The 17,449-nt window shown below is 42.3% G+C and overlaps 1 non-coding gene across 1 annotated transcript; it reads right to left on the minus strand.

Annotated features, from left to right (window-relative positions):
- Nucleotides 1–12,506: 12,506 nt before the first annotated feature.
- LOC117713270 (U7 small nuclear RNA) lies at nucleotides 12,507–12,571 on the minus strand. The gene has a single exon (XR_004607434.1). It is a non-coding gene; the product is annotated as a U7 small nuclear RNA (small nuclear RNA).
- Between the last annotated feature and the right edge of the window lie 4,878 nt (nucleotides 12,572–17,449).

Below are 17,449 nucleotides of genomic sequence, written 5' to 3' on the forward strand. Positions count from 1 at the left end.
TAGGGAGAAAGTTGGCTAGCCAAGGTCAAAACTGCTCGTCCACGCAGGAACAGAATTTTGACAAAAGGCCAGCAAGCTGAGGGGTTTTTTATAGCATGGGGTAGGGAAAGGAACGAATTTTCACGTGGTTACACATGATTGGTTGCTTTACAAATTTTGAACACCAGCAGGCTGTAACACTGGAAAGACCAAGGGGGGGGGGGGTAACCAAGAACAGTGGAACATTTCAGAGGAACTGTATATAATTCAGAGGAACCTGTATATAATTCATAAAATGGTCTTTATAATTTTTCACTCTACAGCACATGAGTACAGTTCCTGAAGAAGCCAGAAGGTTCAGATCCTCTGGAGCTAGAGTTACAGGTGATCCTGCACGAATGATGTAGGTGCTGGGAACTGAACTTAGGTCCTCAGCAAGAGCAAGGTATCAAGGTATGCTGATAGGCACTGCAGGCATAGAGAGTGAAGGAGCCATATGTCCCTATGCCAGAGATCAAGAGAATGACTCCTTTTAGCAAGTAGGAACTATCTTCTCAAGTCTCTGAGGGAATGCTGGCTTGTCTAAATGCCAGACTTTGGGAAAAGGAATTTCTTGAATCAAACAAAAATATTTTTTGTTCTCCCTTCACGGTCCTGATATTTCACACTATATTCCCTTTTTTGAGATGAGGGATTACTGTGTATGTCTGGCTGACCTTAGATTTACAGATATCTACCCTGCCATTGAATCTAGGGTCTCAAACATGCTAGGGCCTCAAGTACACTTAGCAAATGCCCTACCACTGAGCTATATTCCCATCTTTACTCTTTCTGCTAACCTGAGTGCCATCTTCTACATAAGGACAGGTTTTCTCTTTATCATTCCGATTTTCTTCTGGCCTCTTTTTACCTCTGCTTTGTCATATAAGTTACCCATATTACAATTTCCTTGGCCATAATTGGCTCCATCTCCTTTCTTCCTAAGAGATGTCCTTTAAAGAGTTTGTATGCCAGGAAGTGCTGATCTAGGCCGTGTACCTTCACGTATGCTTGTTATATAGTAAGAACTTCTGCTATTGCTCCACTATACTTAGTAAAATGGAGAAAGAGAGAAATATCAAACAAGATCAAAGGATTAACAGTGAACTTCTGGTTCAGTAGGAGACCCTGTCCCTTTTTTTTTTTTTTTTTTTTTTTTTTTTTTAAGACTTACTACTTTATGTATGTGAGTACACTGTAGCTGTCTTCAGACATACCAGAAGAAGTTATCAGATCCCATTACAGATGGTTGGTTGTAAGCCACCTTATGACTGCTGGGAATTGAACCCTAGACCTCTGGAAGAGCAGTTAGTGCTCTTAACCTCTGAGCTATGTCCCTAGTCCTCTGGGAGACCTGGTTTTGTTTTGTTTTGTTGGTTTTTCTTTTTCTTTCTTTTCTTTTTTGTTGTTGTTTTGTTGTTGTTGTTGTTGTTTTTCAAGACAGGGTTTTTCTGTGTAGTCCTGGCTGTCCTGGAGCTCACTCTGTAGACCAGGCTGGTCTTGAACTCAGAAATCCACCTGCCCCTGCCTCCCAAGTGCTGGGATTAAAGGCGTGCGCCACCACTGCCTGGCTGAGACCTGTCTTAAAGAATATAGTACAGAGTGAGCTAGAGTTTGATTGCTATGAATAGATCATGATCATGGCCACTCTTATAAAGGATAACATTTAATTGGGCTGACTTACAAGTTCAGAGGTTTAGTTTATCATCAGGGTGGAAAACATGGCAGCATGTTTTCCATGGTGCTGAGGAAGAGCTGAGAGCTCTAAGTCTTAATCTGCAGGCAGCAGAAGCGGGACTGTGTGCCACACTGGGTGTAACTTGAGCATGAGAAACCTCAAAGCCTGCCCTCACAGTGACACACTTCCTCCAAAGGCCATGCCTGCTCCTACAATGCTATACCTCCTAATAGTGCCACTAGCTATGGACAAGCATTCAAACACATGAATCTGTGGAGGCCATTCCTATCCAAACCACCACAGAGTGGTAGAGATAGATGCTCAATGTCATCCTCTGACATTGCATACACATACAAGGGCATGCAATCTGCACATATCATGCATGTATCATGCATGCATCATACACACGTAGCTGCAGAAGGATCATAGACATTGTGGAAGGAAAGGACAAGAGAAATCTCTCTTAAACTGTGAAACTCCAATATGATCTGGTTGCAGCTCCTTTTCACCCTCTCTGAAACCGAGTTAATGGAAGTAAGCATTATTACAGGAGGGTTTCATTAGTGAATAGATTGCATTAGCATAAGAATAACAAGCCCTGAGTTCAAAAATAGAAAGGTATTTTATTTTATTTTGGTTTTTTGAAACAGGGCTTCCCTGTGTAGTCTTGGCTGTCATGGAACTAACTCTGTAAACCAGGCTGTAAACCAACCTAAAGATCCACTTGCCTCTGCTTCCCAAGGCATATGCTACCATGCCATGCTCAGGTATTTCTGTTTTTGAGAATATAATGAGAACTTCACAGAAAATGGTTATTTTGTTTTGTTGTTTGGGTTTTTGTTTGTTTTATTTGTGTTTTAGTTCCCAAGGCTATTTCTCCCCAGAGCTTGCTTCTTCACTTACCTTAATGGCTCAGTTGGAAGCTGTCACCACTCAGTGTTGTATGCAGCACTAGTGGCAGCCTTCTCATTATCTTGACACTAGAAACAGAGCTCTACCCAGTTGCAGCCATGTTGCCCCCAAGCTAAACAGCCACATTTCCACTTTCTCGGATCTTACCCTCTTCAGCACTGGCACCCTAACCTCTTGTCTTTTTGACAAGTGGCTATGACAAGGCCATGTGAGAAAGCCTCCCTGTTCTAGAACTACTCTGCCATCATCCAGTAGGCTGTTCAGACTCTACTTTCATGGATAAGGTAGGAGAATGCTCTGATGAACATTAAATTATTACTTCATATACATAAAGAGTACCTTGGGTATATACATACATGTAATGCCAGCAATTGGGAGTCAGAGGCAGGAAGGTCAAGAATTAAAATCCAGCCCATGCTACACACTAAGACTCTTGTCTCAAAAAATTTTTTTGTTTTTAAGAGCCTGGGCTGTCACTTCTTAGAAGTATTGCATTTGTGTGCCATGAACAAGATTTGATTCCTACCACTGCCATCAAAGAAAATATGAAAAAGTGAAAGCACCTCATAGACATTATTTGTGCTATTAATTTTTAAAAGACTTGAAGGGGGCAGGAACAAGTGGGTATGGTTACCAGCAGGAGCCAGAAGGAGGCCTCAGATCCCCTGGAACTGGAGTTACAGAGAGTTGTTAGCTGCCCACTGTGGGTGTTGGGAGCTGAACTCAGGTCCACTGCAAAAGCCTGAAGCACTCTTTCTTAACCACTGAACAGTCTCTCCAACCTCCTGTGTTAGTACCATTGTTGGGGGTAGAGAGATGGCTCAGCAGTTAAGAGCACTGACTGCTCTTTCAAAGGATCCAGGTTCATTTCCCAGCACCCACACTGCAGCTCAAAATTCCTAACTCTTTTTTTTTGTTGTTGTTGTTGTTGTTGTTTTTTCGAGACAGGGTTTCTCTGTGTAGTCCTGGCTGTCCTGGAACTCACTCTGTAGACCAGGCTCAGGCTGGCCTCCAACTCAGAAATCCACCTGCCTCTCCCTCCCAAGTGCTGGGATTAAAGGCATGCGCCACCACCACCCGGCTAAAATTCCTCTTATTACAATGACTCTGACATCCTCTTCTGACCTCAGGAACAAGGTATACTCACCAATAAAACACTATTTATTAACCAATAAATAGTTTATTAACTAATAAAACACTATTACAGTGCTGGAGATATGGCTCAGAGGTTAAGAGCACTGACTGCTCTTCTAGAAGTCCTGAGTTCAATTCCCAGCAACCACATGGTGGCCCACAACCATCTGTAATGGGATCCAATGCACTCTTCTGGTGTGTCTGAAGACAGCTATAGTGTACTCATATAAATAAAATGGCTGAGCATGATGGGGCATGCCTTTGATCTCAGCACTGGGAGGCAGAACCAGGTGGATCTCTGTGAGCTTGAGGCCAGCTTGGTCTATAGAGTGAGTTCTATACAAACCCTCTTTCAAAAAAACCAAGATTAAAAATTAAAAAACCACCGGGCGGTGGTGGCACACGCCTTTAATCCCAGCACTTGGGAGGCAGAGGCAGGGGGATTTCTGAGTTTGAGGCCAGCCTGGTCTACAGAGTGAGTTCTAGGATAGCCAGGGCCACACAGAGAAACCCTGTCTCGAAAAAAAAACAAAAAAAAACCAAACAAACAAACAAAAAAACACAACAACAACAACAAAATTAAAAACCAACCATTATTATTGTTATTGCCAAACCTAGAATCAGAGCTCAGTTGAATCTTTAATCATGCAGTTACTTTGTTAAGTAGTTTGTTCAAATCCAATTTATTTGGAAATACAGTTAAAAATGAAAATTCTTGGTTTTGAGTTACTTGAGGCCATTGGTCAGTTTATAAGTCTTTTGATCCAAAGTATTTTTACTTTAGTGTTAGGCCATCGCATCCTGTCTCAGGATTGCTAAGAGACTAACCTTGACTTGTCTATGGGATGGGATGCATAACCTAGCTGTGTCTGCATAGAATGATACACATTTTATCTGACCACCCAATATATTCCAAACAATGGTTTGCCTCGGAACAGTAATAAATATTGTATCCAACATTGAGTTCTGCATGTGACAGATGCTGTTCTTAGTGCTTTCTATACCATGCCTCTGCAGTCATTCAAAAACTGAGTGGAGACATACCTCCTTGTCAGTAACTGTGTAGACATACCTCCTTATACAATGAATCAGTCATACAGAAGTTAAGCAGTTTGCTGAAACCCATAAGGATACGTGGAAGAGGGCTACTGGTTCAGGCCCATGATCTCCACAGCCTGGAAGGCTGAGACAAGGATCATAAGCTGAAGTTCTACCTTGAGTGCAGAATGAATTCCAGGCCAGCCTGGGTAACTTAGTGTAACCCTGCCTCAAAAAAGAAAAAAAAAAAAAAAACATGTAAAAGAAACTTTTTATACATAGGACAGACTATGGGTGGAGCTCAGCAGTGGAGCATTGCCTAGCATGCACAAGGGTCCAGCTCCTCCCCAGTGTTGCCCATCCCCCATAAATAGATAAGTAATAGAGCCAGATGTTTGCTCAGTGTGACCTCATACCTGACTGCACAGACGGGAGGAGCTTTGATCTGAGAGGCAGAATTCTGGTCTCCTCTACTCCACTACCTCAGGTTGTTACTTAAGTGACTTCTGAAAAATTACTGAACCTTGCTGAACCTCAGTCTCTTATCTGTAAAATAAAGATGGTAATGTATTGTTCACAGGATGGCTGTAAAGAATGTCTTATACTTGACTTTTATGGTGGTATATACCTGTGGTCTCGGCACTTGAAGGGCAGAGTCAGGAGGATTGCTGCAAGTTCAGGGCCAGCCTTTTTTATATAGTGGGTTCCAGGCCACCCAGGGCTTGAGTGAGAACCTATCTCAAAAAATAAATGTGTAACTGATTTATGAAACATTGAGTTAATGTCACCATTTCTATTTTCAAAGCACTACACCAGTACTAAAGGTGGAATAGGAAAGCTGTGCTGCTCTGAGCTCCAGTGCAAAGTGGAGAAAGCAGGACAACTGTGGGGCCTGTTTACATACAGGAAGCCAAGCCTGGAAGCCTGGCATTGCCGCACATGCCTGTGATTACAGCAGTAGGAGCTGGGGCAAGAGGGTCTTCAAGTCTGAGGCTGTCTTGGGCTCAGTGAGATGCTGTCCAAAACAAGCCCAGAAGAGATGAGGAGCAAGGGAGAGAGTGGGAGAAAGAAAGAAGCTGGGAGGACAGCTCAGTGGTCAGAATAACTGTGCGGTCTAATCGGGGGCCTGAGACCAAACCGCACCGTGGAATTGTTCTTCTGACTCACACGTATGCACTCACACCTGTGGGTGCCCTGCCCCCACCCTGCCTTCATTCAGGTCCTCTTGAACATTAGGCAAGCGCTCTGTTATTACATCTTCAGCCCCTCTTTCACTTTCTTGATATCCTTCTGTGTATAAAAGTTTTACATCTTGTTGAACTGCAGTTCTATTTTAAGCGGTTTTAATTCCATTGTGGAAACTTAATAATCCATAGATTTACTTATTTTTAGACTCTTTAGTTTTGTTCATTGAGGTACACACATCCTCTATATTAGTATTATACAACTTTATTTAGCTTTGTAAGTGTTGTTTTTTCTTTTTTTGGTTTTTCGAGACAGGGTTTCTCTGTGTAGCCCTGGCTGTCCTGGAACTCACTTTGTAGACCAGGCTGGCCTTGAACTCAGAAATCCACCTGCCTCTGCCTCCCAAGTGCTGGGATTAAAGGCGTTCGCCACCACTGCCCGGCTTGTAAGTGTTCTTTTTGACTCTACTTTTTAATTATTATTATTATTTTTTTTTTTTTAGCGATTCTCACTGTCACTCAGGCTGACTTCAAACTTCCGATCCCACCCCCCACTCTCGCCAACACACCCCTGGATTTCTTTCCTGTATTTACTGAATACTCTTTTCCCTTTGAGCAACACAGAGAATGTGCATCTCTGTGTTTTTCCCATAGACAGTTTTGAGTTCCTTTTCATCTTCTGAAAAATCAGGTTGACATTCCTTTGTAGGTTCTGTGTCCATGTCAGTAAAGTTCTTGGTGCATAACTATTTGTAAAGTAGCTATTTAGTCTTTGTGCCTATTGAAGTTAGTGTAAGCTAAATGAATTAACTTTTATACGAGATGAAATTAAATTCTACATATGAGATGGGTGGGGTAATGTAAATCTGAAATTCGGGCTACTTGGGAAACTGAGTTAGAAGGATAACAAGTTCAAGGCCTGCCGAGGACACCTTAGCAAGACCCTCAAAGGGGAAATTGAAAAGAACTAAACGTTAGAGCACTTGTAAGGCCTGTGATTCAATCCCCAGCACCATGTTTAAAAGCAGGGTGGGGGTGGGGGGCTGGAGAGATGTCTCAGCAGTTAAGAGCACTGGCTGTTCTTTAGAGGAACCAGGCTTAGTTTCATGACTCATGACATCTCACCTATAACTCCAATTTCAGAGACTCTGATGCCCTCTTCTGGCCTCCAGGGGCACCAGACTGGCACACTGTGTACAGACACACATGCAGGCAAAACACCCACAGGTATAGAATAAAGATTATGCAAAGATCATGCGGTAAAAGAGGCTTGAAAGTATATGGTGTCAGATTTCTCTCTGTGTGTGCCTGTGTGTGTGTGTGTGTGTGTGTTTCTGCAGAAGCCAGAAATCAGCCTGAGGTATTATTCTTTATTCTTTAGGCACTGTTCACTTTGGTTTTTTGAGACAGGGTCTTTCACTGGTTTAGGACCCACAGATTAGGCTAGGCTAGGGTCCACTGGATCTACTTCACTCACACTGGGAGTGCAATGGTACACCTACTTTTTTTTTTTTTTTTAAACAGGGGTTCTGGGGATCAAACTCAGGTCATCGTGCTTTCAAGGGAAGAACTTTACTGATTGAACTATCTCTCCAGCCCTGATATTTCTTGTCTTGGATTGATGATACTGATTTTTCAGTGCTGGGGACTAATGAGGGTCCATGTATGCATGCTAAGTAAGCACTATGCTACATCTGATTTTTTTTTTTTTTGGTATATATTGTTGTTGTGTTATTTAGGGGAGGGGTTGTTTTGTTTTGAGACAGGGTCTCACTATATAGTCTCCACTGGCCTGGAGCTTGCTATATAGTCCAGGTTAGTCTTGAACTCATATAGATGTGCTGGCTTCAGCCTCTCAAGTGCTAGAGGCATATGCTACCATGCCTAGCTTTACATTTGGTTTTATTTTTAGATTTTTTTTTTTTTTAGATTTTTTTATGTGAGTGTTTTGCCTTGCATGTATGTCCATGCACTGTGTACATGCCTGGTCCCCACAGAGACAAGAAGAAGGTATCAGATCTCTTGAAATAACAGCCAAGGCCATCTGTAAGCCTCCACCTGGATGTTCTAAACTGAACCTGGGTACCCTACAAGAATAGTAAGTGCTCTTAACTGCTAAGCCATTTCTCAAGCTCTGACATCATTTTGTAACTTCCAAGAGTGAATGCATAAGATTACAGTCTTTCCACATCCCCCTTGCTTGCCTCCTTTGCACCTTCCCCTTTCTCCCACTGACTATCCTAACTGGGTTAGTGTGGTAGTGCAGTGAGTATTTCTAAGCAACCATGAGTCAGTCATGATCCAATATCACACTTCATATACAGCTCTTTTGAAGAATCACAACTGGATGCTCATTACACAGATTTGTATTGCATCCTGAATAGATTCTTGCAATGGACCTGGGCATCCAAAGATGAGACAGGCCCAGTCTCCTCCATGAACAGTAGAAGTAAAGAGCCCTGAATGGGCTGCTTCTGTACACGGTGCTGCTCTCTAAAGACTGCAGACCTGTGACACTGGAGGTCCATGGTTCAGTGAATCCTGGACAGTTTAAGAACTTCAGATGAGCAGAGGTGCTCAGTTTTCTTCCCTAATGGGGTATCCTCTGTAAAACTTGGCTATGGTGGGCACTGACCACATTGTAGATTGATAGATAATTCTACTTTCCTACAGGAGTTTGAAAACATGAAAAGATTAGAACATTGAGTTGCCAGGTACTTCTCAGTCAGCTAACGAGACCACAGACACAGCCCATCTCCTCCCAGCCGTCCCTCTACTCCTCCCTTCTCTTCACTGGGATATTCTGAGGTAGAAGTATATTCATCACAATTTTGTCTTCTGCTTGTTCTTGATGCTGTTCCCCCTTGAATGATGAGAATATGCTTAATTTTTATTGCTTTTGGAAGTTTTTTAGTTTTATGTAAATGAGTGCTTTCTCTCCATGTACACTTGCATACCAGAAGAGGGCATCAGATCACAGTGTAGATGATTGTGAGCCACCATGTGGTTGCTGGGAATTGAACTCAGGACCTCTGGAAGAGCAGTCAGTGCTCTTAACTGCTAAGCCATCTCTCCAGCTTCTGCTTATGTATAAGGGGCCTAGTGAATCTTGTCCGTTTCAGAGATTTGCTGAGATCTTTTGAGTTATATACTTCCTGAGTTTTAATGAGTTTGCCCTCAGGATTGAATATTCACCACAACACCCAGACATATTTCATTTTAACAGTTTCGCTTCAAGATGCTTATCCCTGAGGAAAGTACTTTGCAACATCCATATGGCTTTTCACTCACCGGAACCTCAAAACTGCCATTTCAAAAATGTACTTAGTATTGTGTATCTGTGTGTTTGTGTGTGTTCATGTGAGTATATCTTATGTGATTGTGTATCTATGAGACAGTATGTATTTTTCTATATGTTCATGTGTGAGTGTGTGTATCTGCATGTGAGTATATGTGAGAGTGTATGACAGTGTGTATATATGTGTTTGTGTGTTTGTGTGTGTCTCTGTGTGCATATCTGTTCATGTGTATATGTGTGTTCATGTATCTGTGTATATCTGTTCATGTGTATGTTCATGTATATGTTCATGTGTATCTCTGAGTTCATGTGTGTCTGTGTGTGCATATCTGTGTGTTCATGTGTGTGTCTGTATCTGTTCATGTGTGTCTGTGTTTGTGTGTATCTGTTTGTTCATTTGTGTTTGTCTGTGTGTATCTCTGTGCTCGTGTTTCCGTGTATATCTGTGTCTGTGTATGTCTGTTTATCTGTGTGTTCATGTGTATGTGTGTATGTATGTCTGCATCCGTTCATGTGTGTGTGTGTGTGTGCACATGTGCGTGTCTTGGTGACGACTGAGCCCAGGGCCTCATTGTTAGGCAATGCTCCTCTATGGAACTATACCCTTGCCCTTGTGTTTTGTCTAGCTGAAGAATCTAATTTTTTTTTTCCTGTCTCCTCTTTCTGGCCTCCTCTAGTCACATGCATACAAGTACTGATGGCAGAGGACTGGAGCCAGAGACAAATTTTGGAAGACAAAATAGAATACTGCAGTGAAGCACTCCAGCCAGTCCAGATAGGCTGGAGGAGATAAAAACACAGCTTACTAAAAATAGTCCTGGAAATGTAAGGGTCAGGAGGATAGGGTCCCCTGGTCTGCAGGGCTATAGGAGTGAGAGTCCAGCTGCATGAGTGCACCATTGAGTTACTGTTTGTGAAGACTCCACACTGAGAGGGGAAATGGGTTCCCTCTTTGCCCTTAAGACAAGGCGGCCTGAGGTCAGGCATAGTCACTTTGCAGACAGAGTTGTTACAGAGTTTAGTTTGGGGCTTCTGTGAGTGAAAGTGGAGTGGTCTCAGGGTCCACAGTACTGTGTAGAGTGGTCTCAGGGTCCACAGTACTGTGTGGAGTGGTCTCAGGGTCCACAGTACTGTGTGGAGTGGACTCAGAGTTCACAGTCCTTTGTTAGATGCACGATCCCATCCTTCAATCCTTAAAACATTAGCAACTCTAAAACTGTGGGTATGGGTTCTGCTGGGGCCACTTCAAGCCAGTAAGTCCCCCACACCTACCACAGCCCGGATCACATGCTTCTAGTTGTTTACACACACTTCTTTCCACAAGGCACAGCCCCCAGAAAGTGAGCTAGAGCAGAGTGAAGCGCTCCAGATTGCAGTCCGGGTGGGATTCCAACAAGGGAGTTAAATGTGGTCAGAGGCTAAGGGTAGAACATCTCTTCTCCAATACCAAGCCCCAAGCATTGGAGTGATACCACTTAAATTGGAACAAAGAAAATAGGCTTTGGGGCTGGAGAGATGGCTCAGTGGTTAAGAGCACTGATTGCTCTTCCAGAGGTCCTGAGTTCAATTCCCAGCAACCACATGGTGGCTCCCAACCATCTGTAATAGGATCCAATGGCCTCTTCTGGTGTGTCTCAAGGCAGTGATGGTGTACTTACATAAAACAAACAAATCTTTTTAAAAAAAGAAAGGAAGAAAGGAAGAAAGGAAGAAAGAAAGAAAATAAATAAATAAGTTTGGGGGCTAGTGGATAGCTCAGCCGGTAAGGCTCTTGCCAATAAGGCTGTTGGAGATGAGTTTGATCATCAAAACCCACATGGTGGAAGGAGGAAGGAATTGATCCCATCTATACCATAGTGTGCACACACTTGCTCACATACTTATACATACACACAAACCTTAAAATGTGGAAGTAGCATCAGCCAGCATCAAACTAATAAAACAGAAAAGAAATAGGTTTGTGTCTCTTCTGAGAACACAGCAGTAAACAAGATTTTCTTTGATTTACAAGAAAGGGGTTCAGAAGAACCCTGGTTTATAAATTTTGCCAGTGGGCTTAATGATTGTTACTAATAAATGTTTGAGAGCTGGAAGTGCTGGCTCAGTGGTTAAGAGCACTTGCTGATGTTGGAAACGATCCAGGTCAAATTCCCAGCACCTACATGGAAGCTCACAACTATCTGTAACTCAAGTCCTAGGGAATCCAATGCCTTCTGGTCTCTGCAGGAGCCAGGCATGTATATGATACACATACATAAATGAAGAAAACACACACATACACATAAACACACTGTTTAAGCTTTAAAAAGGAAAGAAAGAAATATTTGAACTCAGATGACAAGATGGCTTGCTTAGTAATAAAGGCACCTTCTGCCAAAGCTAACGCCGAGTTTTTCTAAGACCCAACAGTGGGAGGAAGGGACAGACTCCTACCTGCAAGTCGTCCTCTGACTTCCATACATTACACTAAATAAAAGGTAATAAAGATTTTTAATATCTATTTATGATTTTAAAATTACAATCTAGGAATAAACAGGAACTTCTTTGATGTGAAACACTTTTTTTTTTTGTTTTGTTTTTTTTTGTTTGTTTTGTTTTTTCGAGACAGGGTTTCTCTGAGTAGCTTGGCTGTCCTGGAACTCACTCTGTAGACTAGGCTGGCCTCAAACTCAGAAATCTGCCTGCCTTTGCCTCTGCCTCTGCCTCCCAAGTGCTGGGATTAAAGACGTGCGCTACCACTGGCTGGCGATGTGAAACACTTTTAACGTTATAGTTAACATTATAGTTAACATTATAGATTTTTTCACCACCAAGGTGAAGAACAAGACAAGGATTTTCTCTCTTTCCACTCCTTTTTGCCCTACATGGGAAGTCATAGTGAGTGCAATATAACAACAAAAAGAAATAATAAAATGTACAAAGCTTGAAAGGAAAGAGAGATACCATCTGTGCTCACAGGTGACATAAGTAACTCTAGAAAATCCAAAGAACTGGCAGACAAGCTGTTCCCAATAAGACACTGCAGACAGCGCTGCAGGATATAAGGCTAATATATATGCCAAGGACCAGCCTCAGCTTGGGGAGGGGGTGTTTGGGAGAAACAACTCAAAGTCAGTGAGGTAGGGTGCAAGATGACAGCTCTGTGTTCTGCTTGACACAGCTCTCCAGAGATCTCCAGACAGCTCTGTAATCTGCTCAAGACAGCTCTCTGCTTGAGACAGTTCTCTCATGCTAGAAAAAAATTCTTGGATTTTTCTGACCAAAGTCAGAAATCCTGCTAGAAAAATTCCAAAAGAGCTGTGTTCACTCTCCAAGCAGTTCTCTCTGGGTTTCTCTCTCTCTCTCTCTCTCTCTCTCTCTCTCTCTCTCTCTCTCTCTCTCTCTCTCTCTCTCTCTCACACACACACACACACACACACACATACAGACCAAAAGCCTAGTCTTTTATTTACATATCAAGTCATTTACTACAGGTTCCCTTCTGATTATCCCAGGAATCAGCATTTTATGACCAAAGCACCCTGATTCCTAGGAAAAGACAGCAAGTGCATTTTTTTTTAACATTGAAAATGACTTAAAGTTGCTGTGTCCCAGGCTGACCTTGAACTCAGGAATCTGCCGGCCTTTGTATCTTTCTGACAAGCTTGTTTATCGGTGCAGCTGCCTTTGTTCTTTCTTTTTTTTTTTTTTTTTTTTTTTTTTTTTTGAGACAGGGTTTCTTTGTATAGCCTGGGCTGTCCTGGAACTCACTCTGTAGACCAGGCTAGCCTCAACTCAGAAATCCGCCTGCCTCTGCCTCCCAAGTGCTGGGATTAAAGGCGTGCGCCACCACTGCCTGACTGCCTTCATTCTTTTTGGTCCATGAAGCCCCTCATACAATTCATATTGCATGCTTATATTTTGCATAGTTGAGAAATTATACATTCTTGAACTCATGTTCAAGTTCAGAGTTCTTTCTCACAACCTTAAGGGCTGTCCTGAAAGTCACAGCGTTTAACATTTTTTGCTGAGAAACATAGATACACCTTTAACTCCCAGACGTGTGCTGTTTCTAATTATCATGGAGTCATTAACCTTGGCAGGGGAAATATTTCCAGAAGGAGGAACATAAATTATGTGCATTATTAAACAAACAAGCCCCAACAGTAACCATAAACAGTGGGGGGAGGGGCACACCCTGTTGACTCTGCACCAGGGGTGAGAACCATACCACAGTCCCTTCCATGGCCATGTAGTACTTGACAAATGTACAAAACTCAGTTGCTTCCCAGTATACTCAAAGTAAGCCAGTAGAAAAACGGAACATAAGACATAGATTTAACAAAGTGCGTACAAAAGTCTGATGAACAAAATCAAATAACTAACAACATTGTCCATGTTTGTGGATAGGATGGTTCAGTGTTGCTGAGATGTGGGAGTCCTTCCATCGTGACCTACAGATTCATAACTGTCCGAAAGTTCCAGTAAGTTGTTTATGGATATAGACACACTGATCCCTAATGTTTACATGGAGACAGGAAAAAGACAGAATAGCCAAACCAGCACTGAAGGGGCTACACTTTGAGAACTGAAATTCTTTAGTCTTCAGACTCAAAACAAGGGGGTGGGTGCCAAGATGGCTCAGTGGGTAATGGTACCTGTCACCAAGCATGACAACCTGAGTTCTATCCCTGGACCCACAACCTTGAAAGAGACAACCAAGAGCCAACAGAAAGTTGTCCTCTGACTTCCACATTTAAACTACACACATGCACATAAATAAATGCAAAACAAAACCTTCTTATACTAAGTCAGCTTCGTATTGTGAGAAGACAAGCACATACTTCATGTAATAGACAAATAGATCAGTGCAAGAATAGGGCCCACAGATAGAACAAGAAATACTGTAAGCAGATTTTTTTACAGGTGGGTTTCATTGTGTTGCCCAGACTAATCTTGAACTCCTGAGTCAGCCTTTGTCCTCCCAAGTAGCTGGGACTACATACAGGTATGTTGCCCCTGTTTCCAGTGGAGAAACTGATCTTTGACAAAAGAACAAAGACAATACAGTGTCTTGGTACAGAAAAACTGTGCAGTCACATGAAAAAAATTAGACTCATATATTACACACCTCACAAAAATTAATATATCATGGAATAAAATATAAAGTGTAAAACCAAACATGGACCTCCACAAGGTGTGGGAGCTAAATGAAGGGCTCAGTAAATAAAGGCAGTGTTTGCCATGATTGACAGCTTGAGTTTGATATCTGGGATGCACAGAGTGGAAGAAGAGAATTGACTCCAGCAACAGTCCTCTAACGTGAGCATGCATGTGCACACACAGATAATTTTCTTAATGTATAGAGGGGTGTGGGTTAGTGACACTTATAGAGACAACATATCAGCACAGTGGTCTATCCCAGCACTCAGGAAGTTGAAGCAGGAGGCTCTCCACAAGTTTGATGCTGACCCAGACTACATCTGAGACAGACAGAAAGGTAAGGGAGAGAATGCCAAAGGCATAATGCATGAAAGAAACCACCGATTCAATGGACTTAATGAAAATTACAAAAATGTATGTTTTGGGAAAGATGATGTCAAGAGAAGGAGAGGATGAACCAACACACTGAAAGAAAATATTAGCATGAGACACATCTGATACACACAGAACTTTGGGGGCAAGGTTGGAGATGGGTTTCCATGTAGCCCTGGCTGTCATGGAACTTACTCTGTAGACTAGGTTAGCCTCAAACCAGAGATACACTTGCCTTGCCTCCCAAGTACTGAGAACTAAAGGCATGCACCACCACTGCCAGGCCAGGACTTACCACTCACTATGTAACCCAGGCTGTCCTGAAACTTTTTCTTTCCTTAAGAAAAATTTTTAGATATATTAGATTTACTTATTTATGAGACAGAGTCTCATCATTGTAGTCCTGATTTGCCTGAAGCTCACTGTGTAGACCACGCTGGCCTGGGAGTTTGCTCCCAGAGATCCACATGCCTCTACCTCTTTTTTTTTTTTTAAGATTTATTTATTTATTTATTTATTTATTTATTTTAATGTATGTGAGTACAGTGTCACTGTCTTCAGACACACCAGAAGAGGGCATCAGATCCCATTACAGATGGTTTGAGCCACCATGTGGTTGCTGGGAATTGAACTCAGGACCTCTGGAAGAACAGTCAGTGCTCTTAACCACTAAGCCGCCTCTCCAGCTCCTCTGTCTTTACCTTTTGAGGGCTGGTAAAGTCCTGCACCACCACATCTGGCCATATATATGTTAATTTTATGTGACTATTTTGCAAGCAGGTGTGTGTGTGTTCCATGTGTGTACCTGGTATCCACAGAGGTCAAAAGATTGGGTCAAAGATTCCCCTGGAACTGGAGTTACTGATGATTATGAGCCACCTTGTGGGTGCTGGGAACTGAACCTGGGTCCTATGCAAGAGCAACAAGTGCTCCTAAAAACTGAGCCAGTTCTCCAGCCTATGTTGGAACTTTGAATTCTCCTGCCCTATCCTGAACGCCAGCACACCTGACCTAATTATTTGCAATACTGTTTTTTTTTTAATTTTGTGTTTGTTGAGATATGCTCTCTCAGACTGCTCAGACTGGTCTTGAACTCACAGCAGCAGTCCTCCTACTTTAGTCTCCTAAGAGCTAGGATCAGAGTATGGACACTAAACCTAGATGATTTTATTTAGAGAAGTGTTATACATCACTAAGCTATACCCTAAGCTATACTTGTTACAGTAACTTTTATTTGCCTGATGTAATTGTCATTGTCATCTCTGAGGCTTACTGCCTCAGTCTGTTAACCTAGACCTAGTCCTGGGAGCTTCTAACCTCCATAAAATCTTATCTTGGTCAGAATATTTAAAGCTTCTGAGACTTATTGCTGAATAAGCTCACCTGTCCTTGTTCTTTCTGAACCTGGCTGACTGCTTCAGTCTGGCTTCTCTCAGCCTCTGACTTTTGATCTGCTTGGCCTCATGCCAACTCCAGCCATCTATTCTAATCTTTTGGCTCTTTCTCATTCACAGGCTCTGTTTTCACCTGTGTCTATCTTACTCTCTTTTAAGCCTGTCTCTGTAAACTCTCCCAGTAAGATGGCCTCCTTCCTTTCCTCGTTCTGTGCTGTTCCCTCTTAAGTAGCTTCTTTTCCCTCTCTTCTCTGAGAGGTGGGAAGATTGTGTTAAATCTTTCTCTGATTTGTCACTTTGTCTGCCACTCAATTAGACATCGCTTTCAAACATGGGTGCTTCCTTCTACAAACTCACATACCTCCACTGTCTGTACTAAGGGCATGTCTGTATTCCAGCAGGGAAGATTCAAAGTGTATGCTAGGGGGCTGGAGAGCCTGCTGCTAATAACTGCTTTTGCATAACTTTTAACATTTTTATACAAATGTATTTCAGTGCATATGTGTGTGTTTGTACATGGGTGCAGGTGTCCTCAGAGGCCAGAGCTGTTACATCCTCTGGAGCTAGAGCTATAGGTGGTTGTGAACAAGCTGATGTAGGTGCTAGAAGTCAGTCACACTTGGGGCTCCTAGAAGAGCAGCATGCACACTTAATCACTCCAGCTCCTCATATCATTTTTAGATTTGTATTTTATTTATGTGTAGGAGTATTTTGTCTACACTTATGTATGCCTGCAGAAGTTGGAAGAGGGTGTCAGATCCCCTGGAACTATGGTTATGGATGGCCATGAGCTACCATGAGAATACCTTGAACCAACTCAGGTTCTGTACAAGAGCAACAAGTGTTCTTAACTGCTGAGCTGTCTCCTGCCCCATAATTACTTTCTTAACTGTTTGTTTTGTGATTTTTAAGATGGGGTTTCTTTGTATAGACTTAGCTGTCCTAGAATTCATTCTGTATACCAGGCTGGGCTTGAACTCAGAGATCTGCCTATCTCTGCCTTCCAATGGTGAGATTAAAGGCATATGCCACCACCACCCAGACCATAATAGCTTTTAACATAAGGATTTTTCTCTTAGTATCAAATGTTTTGAGATGATCTTTATTTATGAGCTAACCAATGGTCATTTTGCGTGAGTTTTGTACAATATGATCTTTAGAGTTACTTTGTTGTACAGCTTCAAAGAGCGGGATTCCTAATTTAAAGGGGGATTTTTTAAAGATTGTTGACAATTTTGTGGGGGTTGTTTGTTTGGTTTTTGAGACAAAGTCTTATGAA

This window comes from Arvicanthis niloticus, chromosome 7, assembly GCF_011762505.2.
Source record: "Arvicanthis niloticus isolate mArvNil1 chromosome 7, mArvNil1.pat.X, whole genome shotgun sequence".
Classification (NCBI taxonomy): domain Eukaryota; kingdom Metazoa; phylum Chordata; class Mammalia; order Rodentia; family Muridae; genus Arvicanthis; species Arvicanthis niloticus.